This window comes from Oncorhynchus keta, chromosome 27 (genome assembly GCF_023373465.1).
Source record: "Oncorhynchus keta strain PuntledgeMale-10-30-2019 chromosome 27, Oket_V2, whole genome shotgun sequence".
Classification (NCBI taxonomy): Eukaryota; Metazoa; Chordata; class Actinopteri; order Salmoniformes; family Salmonidae; genus Oncorhynchus; species Oncorhynchus keta.
The window spans coordinates 520,903-530,902 of NC_068447.1; positions in this window are offsets into that span (position 1 = coordinate 520,903).

Sequence of the window (10,000 nt, forward strand, 5' to 3'; positions counted from 1 at the left end):
AACTATCATCATCATCACCTTTACTGGGGCGGCCGGTAGCCTAGTGGTGAGACCAGGTAGCCTAGTGGTGAAGCAGGTACACTAGTGGTGAGAGACAGGTAGCTAGTGGTGAGAGCAGGTAGCCTAGTGGTTAGAACAGGTAGCCTAGTGGTTAGAGCAGGTAGCCTAGTGGTTAGAACAGGTAGCCTAGTGGTTAGAGCCAGGTAACCTAGTGGTTAGAGCAGGTAGCCTAGTGGTTAGAGCAGGTAACCTAGTGGTTAGAGCAGGTAGCCTGAGTGGTTAGAGCAGGTAGCCTAGTGGTTAGAGCAGGTAGCCTAGTGGTTAGAGCAGGTAACCTAGTGGTTGAGAGCAGGTAACCTAGTGGTTAGAGCAGGTAGCCTAGTGGTTAGAGCAGGTAACCTAGTGGTTAAAGCAGGTAACCTAGTGGTTAGAGCAGGTAGCCTAGTGGTTAGAGCAGGTAGCCTAGTGGTTAGAGGCAGGTAGCCTAGTGGTTAGAGCAGGTAGCCTAGTGGTTAGAGCAGGTAACCTAGTGGTTAGAGCAGGTAACCTAGTGGTTAGAGCAGGTAACCTAGTGGTTAGAGCAGGTAGCCTAGTGGTTAGAGGCAGGTAACCTAGGTGGTTAGAGCAGGTAACCTAGTGGTTAGAGCAGGTAGCCTAGTGGTTAGAGCAGGTAGCCTAGTGGTTGCAGAGCAGGTAGCCTAGTGGTTAGAGGCAGGTAACCTAGTGGTTAGAGCAGGTAGCCTAGTGGTTAGAGCAGGTAGCCTAGTGGTTAGAGCAGGTAGCCTAGTGGTTAGAGCAGGTAGCCTAGTGGTTAGAGCAGGTAACCTAGTGGTTAGAGCAGGTAACCTAGTGGTTAGAGCAGGTAGCCTAGTGGTTAGAGCAGGTAGCCTAGTGGTTAGAGCAGGTAGCCTAGTGGTTAGAGCAGGTAGCCTAGTGGTTAGAGCAGGTAACCTAGTGGTTAGAGCAGGAGCAGGTAACCTAGTGGTTAGAGCAGGTAGCCTAGTGGTTAGAGCAGGTAGCCTAGTGGTTAGAGCAGGTAGCCTAGTGGTTAGAGCAGGTAGCCTAGTGGTTAGAGCAGGTAACCTAGTGGTTAGAGCAGGACCAGGTAACCTAGTGGTTAGAGCAGGTAGCCTAGTGGTTAGAGCAGGTAGCCTAGTGGTTAGAGCAGGTAGCCTAGTGGTTAGAGCAGGTAACCTAGTGGTTAGAGCAGGTAGCCCAGTGGTTAGAGCAGGTAGCCTGAGTGGTTAGAGCAGGTAGCCTAGTGGTTAGAGCAGGTAACCTAGTGGTTAGAGCAGGTAACCTAGTGGTTAGAGCAGGTAGCCTAGTGGTTAGAGCAGGTAACCTGAGTGGTTAGATCAGGTAGCCTAGTGGTTAGAGCAGGTAGCCTAGTGGTTAGAGCAGGTAGCCTAGTGGTTAGGAGCAGAGTAACACTGAGTGGTTAGAGCAGGTAGCCTAGTGGTTAGAGCAGGTAACCTAGTGGTTAGAGCAGGTAGCCTAGTGGTTAGAGCAGGTAACCTAGTGGTTAGAGCAGGTAGCCTAGTGGTTAGAGCAGGTAACCTAGTGGTTAGAGCAGGTAACCTAGTGGTTAGAGCAGGTAACCTAGTGGTTAGGAGCAGGTAACCTAGTGGTTAGAGCGTTAGACTAGTAACCAAAGGTTGCTGGATCTGTTTCCCCAATCTGACAAGGTAAAAATCTGTCCTTCTGCCCCTGAACAAGGCAGTTAGACCACTGTTCCCTGGGAAGCTGTCATTATACATAAGAATGTATTCTCAACTGTCTTGTTAAATAAAGGTTTCAGGTAAAATAGTCCTCTTTTCCTGTGCAGGACTGAGTCTAATCAAGCTCGTTTTATATAATTAGAAAAGTCTGATTACTGTGTGTTTGTGTGTAGGATTGAGCTCTGTGACAGTAACAGATCAGTACCAGTATTCTGACATGTTGCAGGGAGACGAGGATGCCTTCTCCAGAGAACCTTTCATCGTGCGCCTTCACACCCCCAAGACAGGTAGTACTGCTGTTATAACACTGTTATAAGTTATCGTAGGAGTGTTACAAACAGTCGTCAGATGTTATTACAGGTACAATTGGAGTGAATCAATTGAGTTGAGAACATCATGAGATAGGATTAAACAGACATGACATCATGAGATAGGATTAAACAGACATGACATCATGAGATAGGATTAAACAGACATGACATCATGAGATAGGATTAAACAGACATGACATCATGAGATAGGATCAAACAGACATGACATCATGAGATAGGATTAAACAGACATGACATCATGAGATAGGATTAAACAGACATGACATCATGAGATAGGATTAAACAGACATGACATCATGAGATAGGATCAAACAGACATGACATCATGAGATAGGATTAAACAGACATGACATCATGAGATAGGATTAAACAGACATGACATCATGAGATAGGATTAAACAGACATGACATCATGAGATAGGATTAAACAGACATGACATCATGAGACTAGGATCAAACAGACATGACATCATGAGATAGGATTAAACAGACATGACATCATGAGATAGGATCAAACAGACATGACATCATGAGATAGGATTAAACAGACATGACATCATGAGATAGGATTAAACAGACATGACATCATGAGATAGGATTAAACAGACATGACATCATGAGATAGGATCAAACAGACATGACATCATGAGATAGGATTAAACAGACATGACATCATGAGATAGGATCAAACAGACATGACATCATGAGATAGGATCAAACAGACATGACATCATGAGATAGGATTAAACAGACATGACATCATGAGATAGGATCAAACAGACATGACATCATGAGATAGGATCAAACAGACATGACATCATGAGATAGGATTAAACAGACATGACATCATGAGATAGGATTAAACAGACATGACATCATGAGATAGGATTAAACAGACATGACATCATGAGATAGGATTAAACAGACATGACATCATGAGATAGGATCAAACAGACATGACATCATGAGATAGGATTAAACAGACATGACAGCATGAGATAGGATCAAACAGACATGACAGCATGAGATAGGATCAAACAGACATGACATCATGAGATAGGATCAAACAGACATGACATCATGAGATAGGATCAAACAGACATGACATCATGAGATAGGATCAAACAGACATGACAGCATGAGATAGGATCAAACAGACATGACATCATGAGATAGGATCAAACAGACATGACATCATGAGATAGGATTAAACAGACATGACATCATGAGATAGGATTAAACAGACATGACATCATGAGATAGGATTAAACAGACATGACATCATGAGATAGGATCAAACAGACATGACATCATGAGATAGGATTAAACAGACATGACATCATGAGATAGGATCAAACAGACATGACATCATGAGATAGGATTAAACAGACATGACATCATGAGATAACATCATGAGATAGGATCAAACAGACATGACATCATGAGATAGGATTAAACAGACATGACATCATGAGATAGGATCAAACAGACATGACATCATGAGATAGGATCAAACAGACATGACATCATGAGATAGGATTAAACAGACATGACATCATGAGATAGGATTAAACAGACATGACATCATGAGATAGGATTAAACAGACATGACATCATGAGATAGGATTAAACAGACATGACATCATGAGATAGGATTAAACAGACATGACATCATGAGATAGGATTAAACAGACATGACATCATGAGATAGGATTAAACAGACATGACATCATGAGATAGGATCAAACAGACATGACATCATGAGATAGGATCAAACAGACATGACATCATGAGATAGGATCAAACAGACATGACATCATGAGATAGGATTCAAACAGACATGACATCATGAGATAGGATCAAACAGACATGACATCATGAGATAGGATTAAACAGACATGACATCATGAGATAGGATTAAACAGACATGACATCATGAGATAGGATCAAACAGACATGACATCATGAGATAGGATTAAACAGACATGACATCATGAGATAGGATTAAACAGACATGACATCATGAGATAGGATCAAACAGACACTGACATCATGAGATAGGATTAAACAGACATGACATCATGAGATAGGATTAAACAGACATGACATCATGAGATAGGATCAAACAGACATGACATCATGAGATAGGATCAAACAGACATGACATCATGAGATAGGATTAAACAGACATGACATCATGAGATAGGATTAAACAGACATGACAGCATGAGATAGGATCAAACAGACATGACAGCATGAGATAGGATCAAACAGACATGACATCATGAGATAGGATCAAACAGACATGACAGCATGAGATAGGATCAAACAGACATGACATCATGAGATAGGATCAAACAGACATGACATCATGAGATAGGATTAAACAGACATGACATCATGAGATAGGATTAAACAGACATGACAGCATGAGATAGGATTAAACAGACATGACATCATGAGATAGGATTAAACAGACATGACATCATGAGATAGGATTAAACAGACATGACATCATGAGATAGGATTAAACAGACATGACATCATGAGATAGGATCAAACAGACATGACAGCATGAGATAGGATTAAACAGACATGACATCATGAGATAGGATCAAACAGACATGACATCATGAGATAGGATCAAACAGACATGACATCATGAGATAGGATCAAACAGACATGACAGCATGAGATAGGATTACACAGACATGACATCATGAGATAGGATCAAACAGACATGACATCATGAGATAGGATTAAACAGACATGACATCATGAGATAGGATCAAACAGACATGACATCATGAGATAGGATCAAACAGACATGACATCATGAGATAGGATCAAACAGACATGACATCATGAGATAGGATCAAACAGACATGACATCATGAGATAGGATCAAACAGACATGACATCATGAGATAGGATCAAACAGACATGACATCATGAGATAGGATCAAACAGACATGACATCATGAGATAGGATTAAACAGACATGACATCATGAGATAGGATTAAACAGACATGACAGCATGAGATAGGATCAAACAGACATGACATCATGAGATAGGATCAAACAGACATGACAGCATGAGATAGGATCAAACAGACATGACATCATGAGATAGGATTACACAGACATGACGTCATGAGATAGGATCAAACAGACATGACAGCATGAGATAGGATTAAACAGACATGACATCATGAGATAGGATCAAACAGACATGACATCATGAGATGAGGATCAAACAGACATGACATCATGAGATAGGATCAAACAGACATGACAGCATGAGATATAGGATTACACAGACATGACATCATGAGATAGGATCAAACAGAACGCTGACAGCATGAGATAGGATTAAACAGACATGACATCATGAGATAGGATCAAACAGACATGACATCATGAGATAGGATCAAACAGACATGACATCATGAGATAGGATCAAACAGACATGACATCATGAGATAGGATCAAACAGACATGACATCATGACATAGGATCAAACAGACATGACAGCATGAGATAGGATTACACAGACGCTGACATCATGAGATAGGATCAAACAGACATGACAGCATGAGATAGGATTAAACAGACATGACATCATGAGATAGGATCAAACAGACATGACATCAGCGAGATAAGATCAAACAGACCACTGACATCATGAGATAGGATCAAACAGACATGCACATCATGAGAATAGGATTAAACAGACATCGACAGCATATGGAGTCTTGTCATTTCACCATATCTCTCAGTATATATCATGCTAGTACATTGTCAAAGTATACATATAACAAACAAATGATGGGACCAACATCCAAGAATTATAACAGTAGTGGAAATCGGGATTACCATTAACATGCAACTACAACAACAATATTATGAGAATAATGATAGATTAAAATCAGTCTGTCTGTCTTCCTCTGTCTCTTAACTCTGCCTCTGTCTCTCTCTCTGTCTCATTCTCTGTCTGTCTCCTCTGTGCTCTCTCCTCTGTCTCATTCTCTGTCTGTCTCTCTCTGTCTCTCTCTCTTTCTCTGTCTGTCTGTCTCTCTGAAACTCTTTCTCTGTCTGTCTCTCTCTCTGTTTCTCTTTGTCTGTCTCTCTCTCAAACTTCGTTCTCTGTCTGTCTCTCTCTCTGTCTCATTCTCTGTCTGTCTCTCTCTCTGTCTCTCTCTCTCTTTCTCTGTCTGTCTGTCTCTCTGAAACTCTTTCTCTGTCATGTCTCTCTCTCTCTCTGTTTCTCTTTGTCTGTCTTCTCTCTCAAACTTTCTACTGTCTGTCTCTCTCTCTGTAACTCTTTCTCTGTCTGTCTCTCCTCTCAAACTTTCTCTGTCTGTCTCTCTCTCTCTCTGTCTGTCTCTCTGAAACATCTTTCTCTGTCTATGTCTCTCTCTCAAACTTTCTCTGTCTGTCTCTCTCTCTGTCTCATTCTCTGTCTCTCTCTCTCTGTCTCTCTCTCTTTCTCTGTCTGTCTGTCTCTCTGAAACTCTTTCTCTTTCTCTGTATTGTCTCTCTCCATCTGTCTCTCCTTGTCTCTCTCTACTCACTCTCTATCTGTCTCTCTCTTTCTCTGTCTCTGTCTCTTTCTCAATCTCAATTTCAGATTTCAATTTAATAAGGGCTTTATTGGTATAGGAAACACATGTTAACATTGCCAAAGCAAGTGAAGTAGATTAATAAGCAAAAGTGAAATAAACAATCAAAATGAACAGTAAACTGTCTGCAGCACTCTAGAAGTTCATGCAAAGAATAAAGGCTATTTCTGGAAATGTAACATATCGTAATCTACATAGATTGTGTTGTAATGATGTACTTGATAGTTCAAAATTACAAAGAAATAAATAACATAAGTATGGGTTGAATTCCCACAATGGTGTTTGTTCTTCACTGGTTACCCTTGTAACTAATGTGCAACAGAGTCACAAATCTTGCTGCTATGATTGTCAGCATCATGTGATAGTTCCTTGAGTGAAATATAGGGAGTTTATCAACATTGGGTTTGTCTTTGCTTTACCGAAAGCGTGTCTGCCATGTAATCTGAGGGAAATGTGAGTCTCTCACATGTGTCAGTACATTTGGTTGGGAGGTTTGTGGGCAGTGGAGCACATGGCCCTGTCTTCTCTTGGGAGCCAGGTCTTCGCCTCTGACGTAGCCTCTCAATAACAGGCTATGCTCACAAGTCTATATACTCGAATCAAAGCTTTCACGTAAGTTTGGGATCCTGGTAGTCAGGTGTTAAGCATATCCTCTCATGCATAAGGACAATCTCCCAGGTATCTACAATTGGTTTTGTTGGAAATGCTTTCACATGTGTCAAGTAATTATCTTTTCTCATGATTTGGTTGAGTCTGGTGATGTGCTGCTGTCACTGGAGCTCTAGCGGGGTCTGGCACATTGATGTTTGTGAACCGTGCCCCAGGACCAGACTTGCTTAGAGGACTCACCATCCAGATTCCATGCTCTTCTTAGGCTGAGTTATGGTAAGTTTAGGGATGCGTTTCATTACTATCGTTGTAGAGTTTTAGGCTCTTTCTGGATTTTGATAATTAGTGGTATAATCATAATTCGTGCCTATCTGGTTACATTGTTTCAGTTGTTCTAAACCTTGCACACTGAGGATATTTTTGAAGAGTTCTGCACACATACGATATAATTTGGTGTTACATCGCATTTTATAAGTGTAGTTTGGTTGGTGAACATGACCAGACCGTGTCAATCGCAAAGACGAATGGGTTCAGCCTTCGGATTCAAGTAGTTTGCTAGCTCGAATGGTTACGTGGGATCACACCAGTTCGTTTTAACAAACTTTATTTTCTTTTTGGTGGAATAAATAAAAGTTGATGCACTATTGTAAAGTAACTAATTCACTGGATGCCGCAAGGTGAATCACTCAGTTATGCAAATCAGCTCTGGATAGAGCTGATCTATCAGTGAACTGGAAGTGTGTTATGTAAATGTACTGGCAGAGCCCTCCCTAAGCATCATCTCTGTCTCCACATCTCTGTCTGTCCCTGGATCTCATCTGTGTTCAATCTCTCATTCATCTGTCTCACTGCGCTACCTCCGTGTCGATCGTCTCTGGGTCTCTCCTTCTGTCTCTCCCATACCCTGCCTCTCCCTATAGTCTCTCCTTCTGTCTATCTCTATCTCTGTCTGTCTCTCTCTCTGCCTCTCCCTATGTCTCTCCTTCTATCACTCTCTATCTCTGTCTCACCTCCCTCCTCCTGCCTCTCCCTCTATGTCCTCTCCTTTACAATGTACTACTTTTCTCTCTCTGTCTCTCTCCCTCCCTGCCTACTCTCTATGTCTCCTGCTATCATCTCTCTCTATCTCTGTCTATCTCCCTCTCCATCTACCTCTCTCTATATAACTCTACCTTCTGTCTCTCTCTAATCTCTGTCTCTCTCTCCTTGCTCTCTCCTCACTCACTACTACCACTCACTCACTACCTGTGCTATCTGCTCATCACTCACTCACTAACTCACGCCTTCTACATCTCGTCTCACTGCATCTCTCACTCTCTGTCTCTCTCTCCTGCCTCTCTCTCACACCATCTCTCTGTCCTCATTCATCTCTCTCTCCTCCAGCCATCACGGGACTTTGTATTAGTACTCCCAGCACACCACTCCCACCAACGCTACTGAAAGAGATCCAGGTACCTCTCTGCGATGTCTTCCTCGGATGTCAAAGAAGAAATGGAAGACCGAGGTAACAGTGTTTCTGGTGATTCTATTGATGATGGTGTAGGTGACTATATTACATGCCGATTTGTTGTGATGGTTGCAGACTATTACATGGATTTATTGTGATGGTGTAGACCTATATTACATGGATTTATTGTGATGGTGTAGACTATGTTACATGGATTTATTCTTGATCGGTGTAAGTTCAGTGCTATATTCACATGGATTTATTGTGATGGGTGTAGACTATATTACGTAAGTTTATTTAACGATGGTGTAGATGTGATGGGCATTATATTGTGGTTATTTGTGATGGTGTAGGTAGAGTATATCTGCATAGTTCATTGTGACGGTGTGCCGAACTGTTCAGCTACTGTAGTTTGTGTGATAGGTGTGGTAGACTATATTACATGGTTTATTGTCAAAGTGGTGTAGACTATTCTATCGATTCATTGTGATGGTGTGAACTATCATTACATGGTTTATTGATGATGTTGTGGATAGAAACTTATCATTACATGGATTTATTCATGATGGGTATGAGCCTATGTTCATGGATTTAGTGATGGTGTAGGCTATAATACGTTCATTTAGTTATTATTGATAGTTGTATTAAAACTTTATATTTTATGGGTTTATTGTGATAGTGTCATTGAACCTATATTACATAGATTATTGTGATGAATTGTGATAGATTCATATTACATGGATTTATTAACAATGAATTATAGGGCTTCTAATATATCGGATTCATTCAACTGATGGTGTAGATGGAGCTATATTTCACCATTAGTTATGTGTGATGGTGCCGATGAACTATATTACGTAAGATTTATTGTGATAGGTGTAGGTGAAACTATATTACATATGGATTTATTGTGATAGTGTGATAGACTTCTATTACATGTATTCTTGGTGATGGTGTAGATAGACTATATTACATGGATTTATTGTGATGGTGTAGACTATATTACATGGATTTATTGTGATGGTATAGGTAGACTATATTACATGGATTTATTGTGATGGTGTAGGTAGACTATATTACATGTATTTATTGTGATGGTGTAGGTAGACTATATTACATGGATTTATTGTGATGGTGTAGACTATATTACATGGATTTATTGTGATGGTGTAGACTATATTACATGGATTTATTGTGATGGTGTAGACTATATTACATGGATTTATTGTGATGGTGTAGACTATATTACATGGATTTATTGTGATGGTGTA